The 8,327-nt window shown below is 50.4% G+C and overlaps 2 non-coding genes across 2 annotated transcripts; both read right to left on the bottom strand.

Annotated features, from left to right (window-relative positions):
• Positions 1 to 29: 29 nt before the first annotated feature.
• Positions 30 to 185, bottom strand: LOC134543802 (5.8S ribosomal RNA). The gene has a single exon (XR_010077259.1). It is a non-coding gene; the product is annotated as a 5.8S ribosomal RNA (ribosomal RNA).
• A 769-nt stretch (positions 186 to 954) lies between these two features.
• Positions 955 to 2,945, bottom strand: LOC134543804 (small subunit ribosomal RNA). Its single transcript, XR_010077261.1, has one exon. It is a non-coding gene; the product is annotated as a small subunit ribosomal RNA (ribosomal RNA).
• Positions 2,946 to 8,327: the final 5,382 nt, after the last annotated feature.

Below are 8,327 nucleotides of genomic sequence, written 5' to 3'. Positions count from 1 at the left end.
AAGAACACTTCTTTGTTTTATAGAGAATTGGACCCTCAGACGGGTGTGGTCCGGGAATGGAATCCCATGGACCGCAATGTGCGTTCAAAATGTCGATGTTCATGTGTCCTGCAGTTCACACGACGACGCGCAGTTTGCAGCGCCCTTCATCGACCCACGAGCCAAGTGATCCACCGTTCAGGGTTGTCAGAATATTTTTTTCTCAGGCCTCGCGGTTTCCCGCAAGGCCTATCACATTGTTATCAAGACATCAATCCAGTAGTGCATTCTTTCACAACTTCATCTTATGGCTGTGACCTGCCCCGTAGAATATAATTCTCAGGGGGCCACGACCGACATGCACTACGCAGTAACCTGCCGCCCACAGGAAATCTGCGAGTTCTCACTACAGAAAAAAAAACCATTGGCAAGCACAGTCTTACAAACAAGGGTTGGCAAAGCTAGCATTTGCTCCCTCGTCGCCTAAGACCATGGTCAAGCCCCGTCACGATCTCCCGCAGACGGTTTGGTTCCTTCAGCAAGGATAATCCTTCTACCAGCTCATCACCAGTGGACTGACAACATTTCTCCGACACTCAGGCTTTCCCTTTATTGTCAATTTTTTGTTCCAGCCAGAAGTGCGTTATTTCACTTTTTTATTTTCTCATGGCTGTGACCTGCCCCGTAGAATATAATTCTCAGGGCGCCACGACCAACATCCATACATATTTTTTTTTGTGCCACCGATGATGCGAAGGCACAAGAAAAGATCCACATTGGACCACCAGGCCACACCCTTGTTCCTCGGTCCCTGGCAACCTAGCAGGGTCGCCTCCACTGCCTTAGAAATCCGCCTCGATTCCAATGTAAGGATTTCCAGGCAATGGAGAGTCGGGACCTATCGGGTCATAGGGCGCAAGGCCAGAGGCCACCTTCCGTTCAAATGTGATCCAGCCTCATTTTCTCCATGGCCGTTAATGATCCTTCCGCAGGTTCACCTACGGAAACCTTGTTACGACTTTTACTTCCTCTAAATGATCAAGTTTGGTCATCTTTCCAGCAACATCAGCGGCTCGCGAAGAGCCGTCGCGCACCGGTCTGAAGACCTCACTAAATCATTCAATCGGTAGTAGCGACGGGCGGTGTGTACAAAGGGCAGGGACGTAATCAACGCGAGCTTATGACTCGCGCTTACTGGGAATTCCTCGTTCATGGGGTACAATTGCAAGCCCCAATCCCTAGCACGAAGGAGGTTCAACGGGTTACCCGGCCCTTTCGGGCTAGGAGGACACGCTGATTCCTTCAGTGTAGCGCGCGTGCGGCCCAGAACATCTAAGGGCATCACAGACCTGTTATTGCTCAATCTCGTGCGGCTAGAAGCCGCCTGTCCCTCTAAGAAGATCATTTGTCGCCGGTAGCACGAAGGGATACCGGAAGCGACTAGTTAGCAGGCCAGAGTCTCGTTCGTTATCGGAATTAACCAGACAAATCGCTCCACCAACTAAGAACGGCCATGCACCACCACCCACCGAATCAAGAAAGAGCTCTCAATCTGTCAATCCTTCCGGTGTCCGGGCCTGGTGAGGTTTCCCGTGTTGAGTCAAATTAAGCCGCAGGCTCCACTCCTGGTGGTGCCCTTCCGTCAATTCCTTTAAGTTTCAGCTTTGCAACCATACTTCCCCCGGAACCCAAAAGCTTTGGTTTCCCGGAAGCTGCCCGCCGAGTCATCGGAGGAACTTCGGCGGATCGCTAGCTGGCATCGTTTATGGTTAGAACTAGGGCGGTATCTGATCGCCTTCGAACCTCTAACTTTCGTTCTTGATTAATGAAAACACACATGGCAAATGCTTTCGCTTAGGTTCGTCTTGCGACGATCCAAGAATTTCACCTCTAACGTCGCAATACGAATGCCCCCGTTTGTCCCTGTTAATCATTACCTCGGGTTCCGAAAACCAACAAAATAGAACCGAGGTCCTATTCCATTATTCCATGCACACAATATTCAGGCGAAACACTGCCTGCTTTGAGCACTCTAATTTGTTCAAAGTAAACGTGCCGGCCCACCTCGACACTCGGTGAAGAGCACCGCGGTAGGATTGCATCGGACCGCCGACGCGCGGGGCCCAAGCATGCACCCCGGGACGAAACACCCGCATCCAACCCGGCCTCCGCGAAGAGGTTACGAGAGGAGGGGCGAACGCCCGAGGGAAGGGGCTTGCCGCGGCCGACCGCATCCACCGGCAGGACGTCCGCACGGGCATGCCAGTTAGACACCGACGAACGGTGAACCGACAGCGTGGGACACAAGTCCAACTACGAGCTTTTTAACCGCAACAACTTTAATATACGCTATTGGAGCTGGAATTACCGCGGCTGCTGGCACCAGACTTGCCCTCCAATGGATACTCGTTAAAGGGTTTAAAGTGTTCTCATTCCGATTACGGGGCCTCGGATGAGTCCCGTATCGTTATTTTTCGTCACTACCTCCCCGTGCCGGGAGTGGGTAATTTGCGCGCCTGCTGCCTTCCTTGGATGTGGTAGCCGTTTCTCAGGCTCCCTCTCCGGAATCGAACCCTGATTCCCCGTTACCCGTTACAACCATGGTAGGCGCAGAACCTACCATCGACAGTTGATAAGGCAGACATTTGAAAGATGCGTCGCCGGTACGGAGACCGTGCGATCAGCACAAAGTTATCCAGAGTCACCAAAGCAAACGGACGCAGACGAGCCCACAGCCGATTGGTTTTGATCTAATAAAAGCATCCCTCCCATTTCTGGTCGGGACTCAGTTCAGCATGTATTAGCTCTAGAATTACCACAGTTATCCAAGTCATGTGGTACGATCTAAGGAACCATAACTGATTTAATGAGCCATTCGCGGTTTCACCTTATTTTGGCTTGCACTTAGACATGCATGGCTTAATCTTTGAGACAAGCATATGACTACTGGCAGGATCAACCAGGGAGCTGCTAGCAGCTTTTTTTTTCGTTCGGAGGAACCTCCCGGGTCCGCAGAGCACCGGGTCCGAATCTTATGATGTACATTTTTTTTTCCTTCTGTATCAACAAGTACGGGGGCGACTTCCCAATATCGACACCCGCTTTGCAATTGCAAAGTCTTTCCTTCCATCTCTAATTAATTTTCCTAGGGAGTAGGCGAGGCCAAACTTCCAAGGCTTTCACTGGCGAATATATCGCGCTCTTAGAAACTCGCATGGTACTTGGCGAGTGGATTTCAAATTATATGATCGGTGCCCACATTCGGGCGCGGCCCACTGCGGGAGCAGACCGTTGGCCCGTGGGCTCGCTGTGAACTAATTTGCCCACTGGTCCGAAAAGTATTCATTTCTAAACACCTTTGGCCAGGGCTGAAGACCGCGACTAACCCCTTTGAAACTTGTCTCTCAGGGAGCTGCGATCCATCAAACATTTCATTGTTAACAGAGGGGAACCATTACTTGGTTAAGACGATAGGACACGCGTTCCCCACCATTTCGCATCCAATCGAATTGCCGCACAAGAGCTCGTTACCTGAGAAAGGTATAGCATTGGCTCGCAGCTAGTGTATTGCAGTTCAGACAGATAGGCCACTTTAGATAGTTCTTAGTGTTCACAGTTATCACCAAGACTAGACCCATATGGATTTAATTCTTCAAGGAGCAGCGGTCCACCAATAAGAGAGATGAAGACATGTTTTCGGATGGCCACAACGCCCCCTCGCCACCCAAATGTGCATGTTTTAAGTGTACATTGGGAGTCGACGGAACATCGGGAGTCCGCTTGCTTTCTCCGGATCAGCTGCCACCCCCCTGATCTACCAGATAGACAAGAACATGTCTTCTCCACCAATCTCATCCACCGAAGCTCCGATCATGGCTTCTTCTACCTTTATACTGATATACCCCCACGGAGCAACATGCGGGCAAGGGAACTCTTGCTACCCTTCAGTAAAGCAGGTATCTCTTATAGATGGTGACTGCACCTTGGCCAGGATTGAAGACCGCGACTAACCCCTTTGAAACTTGTCTCTCAGGGAGCTGCGATCCATCAAACATTTCATTGTTAACAGAGGGGAACCATTACTTGGTTAAGACGATAGGACACGCGTTCCCCACCATTTCGCATCCAATCGAATTGCCGCACAAGAGCTCGTTACCTAAGAAAGGTATAGCATTGGCTCGCAGCTAGTGTATTGCAGTTCAGACAGATAGGCCACTTTAGATAGTTCTTAGTGTTCACAGTTATCACCAAGACTAGACCCATATGGAATTAATTCTTCAAGGAGCAGCGGTCCACCAATAAGAGAGATGAAGACATGTTTTCGGATGGCCACAACGCCCCCTCGCCACCCAAATGTGCATGTTTCAAGTGTACATTGGGAGTCGACGGAACATCGGGAGTCCGCTTGCTTTCTCCGGATCAGCTGCCACCCCCCTGATCTACCAGATAGACAAGAACATGTCTTCTCCGCCAATCTCATCCACCGAAGCTCCGATCATGGCTTCTTCTACCTTTATACTGATATACCCCCACGGAGCAACATGCGGGCAAGGGAACTCTTGCTACCCTTCAGTAAAGCAGGTATCTCTTATAGATGGTGACTGCACCTTGGCCAGGATTGAAGACCGCGACTAACCCCTTTGAAACTTGTCTCTCAGGGAGCTGCGATCCATCAAACATTTCATTGTTAACAGAGGGGAACCATTACTTGGTTAAGACGACCGGACACGCGTTCCCCACCATTTCGCATCCAATCGAATCGCCGCACAAGAGCTCGTTACCTGAGAAAGGTATAGCATTGGCTCGCAGCTTGTGTATTGCAGTTCAGACAGATAGGCCACTTTAGATAGTTCTTCGTGTTCACAGTTAAGACCACGGCTAGACCCATATGGAATTAATTCTTCAAGGAGCAGCGGTACACCAAGCATTTCATTGTGTACTAGAAAGCACCTCTACCATGTAACAAACATACGACCACCAAATTTCTGCTTACTTCCCCCAGCGGATAGTATTTGCTAGTATCATCCACAAAGTAAATCAATTTTTTCAATGTACCGCTTCTTGGGGGAACTGGGCATGAATCAATCAAGCATTTTGAGGTAGCATGTCCGCTTCACCGCGAGGTGCTCTGAATACCATTATACATTCTTTTTCATCATCCACTTTCAGACCACTACAAGACCCATACTGAATTAATTCCTCAAGGAGCTGCAGTCCACAAAACATTTTACTGTGTACTAGAGGGCACCTCCACCATGTAACAGAAAACATACAACCTTCTTAATTTAATTCTGCATTGTTTCCCAGACGATTTGTTAGCCATACAACAGTACCATCCACAGTAATTCACCTCTTTGAAATCCAATGCATTGTAGAGAAACTGAGGTGGTAGCATTCAAACCGTTCTGTAATGTTAATTCTGCTTCATAGAAAGGTGCTACAGGTTCCACAATAATTAATTGGATATTTTTGCAATATATATAGGGCGAGAAAACTCGGGGGGACTCCCTTTTCATTTATGTACATATTCTTTCCATATTGCAAATAATTCCAATTTTTCCCGATTGCATGTCCCCCTAATATACCCAAAATGGGCCTATCGATGGGTTCACAAAGGTACCCAAAATATGAGATTTTGACTGAAAGAGGCTGGCTAACTTCCGGGAACATGATCATAGGAAATAGGTCAAAATCCCGAATCGCAGTTGTTTACGAACAACCACGAACGGAGACTTAAAATAACCTATAAGGCTGGAATTCATGGGGCCTGTATAACAGGCATTTACACAGACTCTCGGGAGGGAGGGCTCTGTGGCCGGGAGAATTTTCTGGCTCCCCGCCCGAAACTTTTCAGAGTCCCTAATGCCTGCTTGAATGTGAATAAGCAGAGCCCGGTAGCTGATATTTTGCCGGGGTGTGGAGGCCCCGGTCGCCGCCAAATTCCTCTGGTCACAGCTTGTGTTAATACACATGTTAATTTTACATGCAAACCACCAATGACAATTTTCCTCGGCCGCGGAGGCCTCGGTCGCCGCCAGAATTTTCTGGTTCCCGCTCAATATATTGCAGAGTCCTGCAGGCCTGCTTCTGTAGGAATATGCAGAGCCCGGTAGCTGATATTTTGCCGGGGTGAGGAGGCCTCGGTCGCCGCCAAATTCCTCTCATCCCAGCTTGTGTTAATACACATGTTAATTTTACATGCAAAACCACCAATTACCATTTCCTCGGCCGCGGAGGCCTCGGTCGCCGGGAGATTTTCCTGGCTCCCCGCTCAATATACTGCACAGTCCCGCAGGCCTGTCTCCAGTGGAATACACACAGTCCGAGAGCCGAAAATTTGCCGGGGTGTGGAGGCCTCGGTCGCCAACAGATTGCCATAGGCTCTGGCTGCAATATTTACCGTGTATTTTTTCCCTCCAGAGACACCACTACACCCTATATAACCCAAAATGGGCCTTGACGCGTGTACACGCGGAGCCCGAGCGCCGAGAGTTCTCCCGGCCGCGGAGGCCTCGGTCGCCGGGAGAATTTCAACGGCCCCTGCTCGAAATTTTTCTAAGTCCAGAATGCCTGCTTCTCCCAGCCTGTGTTAATACACATGTTAATTTAACATGTAAAATCACCAAGGACCATTTCCTCGGCCGCGGAGGCCTCGGTCACCGCCAGAATTTTCTGGCTGCCCGCTCCCCATGGGTAGACGCGCTGCCCAAGCGCCGAGAGTTCTCCCGGCCGCGGAGGCCTCGGTCGCCGGGAGAATTTCTCCGGCCCCTGCTCGAAATTTTTCAAAGTCCAGAATGCCTGCTTCTCCCAGCATGTGTTAATACACATGTTAATTTAACATGTAATATTACCAATGACCTTTTCCTCGGCCGCGGAGGCCTCGGTCGCCGCCAGAATTTTCTGGCTGCCCGCTCCCCATGGGTAGACGCGGAGCCCGAGCGCCGAGAGTTCTCCCGGCCGCGGAGGCCTCGGTCGCCGGGAGAATTTCTCCGGCCCCTGCTCGAAATTTTTCAAAGTCCAGAATGCCTAGTTCTCCCAGCCTGTGTTAATACACATGTTAATTTAACATGTAAAATTACCAAGGATTATTATCCCGGCCGCAGAGGCCTCGGTCGCCGCCAGAAATTTCTGGCTCCCCGCTCAATGTATTGCAGAGTCCCGCAGGCTTGCTTCTCCAAGCCTGTGTTAATACACATGTTAATTTAACATGTAAAATTACAGAGGATTATTTCCCCGGCCGCGGAGGCCTCGGTCGCCGCCAGAATTTTCTGGCTGCCCGCTCAATGTATTGCAGAGTCCCGCAGGCTTGCTTCTCCAAGCCTGTGTTAATACACATGTTAATTTAACATGCAAAATCACCAATGACAAATTCCTCGGCCGCGGAGGCCTCGATCGCCGGGAAAATGTTCTGGCTCCCTGCTCGAATTTTTTTTCTAAGTCCCGATTCGCTATTACAGGCTGGCGCACGGAGTCCGAGGGGCGTAAATATGCCGGGTAGTGGTGCCTTCCGTCGCCGAGACATTTTACAATTGCCTGGGAGCAGTATTTAACATGTTAATTTTTTCCCCTCGTGACACCACTACCCCCTATATAACGCAAAATGGGCCTTGCCAAGGGGGCGCGCAACGCCCGAGCGCGGGCGTTTTTCCCGGCCGCCGAGACCTCCATCGCCGGGAGAATGTCTTCAGCTATTTGCTAGATTTCCCGATTCGCCCCGCACGACAAACAACCACGAACGAGGTGGTTTTCGAGAGTTCTCCCGGCCGCGGAGGCCTCGGTCGCAGGGAGAATTTCCCTGGCCCCTGCTCGAAATTTTTCTAAGTCCAGAATGCCTGCATCTCCCAGCCTGTGTTAAAACACATGTTAATTTAACATGTAAAATTACCAATGACCATTTCCTCGGCCGCAGAGGCCTCGGTCGCAGCCAGAATTTTCTGGCTCCCTGCTCAATATATTGCAGAGTCCCGCATGCTTGCTTCTCCAAGCCTGTGTTAATACACATGTTAATTTAACATGTAAAATTACCGAGGATTATTTCCCCGGCCGCGGAGGCCTCGGTCGCCGCCAGAAATTTCTGGCTCCCCGCTCAATATATTGCAGCGACCCGCAGGCTTGCTTCTCCCAGCCTGTGTTAATACACATGTTAATTTAACATGTAAAATCACCAAGGACCATTTCCTCGGCCGCGGAGGCCTCGGTCGCCGCCAGAATTTTCTGGCTGCCCGCTCCCCATGTGTAGACGCGGAGCCCGAGCGCCGAGAGTTCTCCCGGCCGCGGAGGCCTCGTAGCCGGGAGAATTTCTCGGGCCCCTGCTCGAAATTTTTCTAAGTCCAGAATGCCTGCTTCTC

The sequence above is a fragment of the Bacillus rossius genome, unplaced genomic scaffold (genome assembly GCF_032445375.1).
Source record: "Bacillus rossius redtenbacheri isolate Brsri unplaced genomic scaffold, Brsri_v3 Brsri_v3_scf205, whole genome shotgun sequence".
Lineage (NCBI taxonomy): Eukaryota > Metazoa > Arthropoda > Insecta > Phasmatodea > Bacillidae > Bacillus > Bacillus rossius.
The sequence above is the reverse complement of the archived record's forward strand: the minus strand, read 5'-3'. Positions and strand labels throughout refer to the sequence as shown.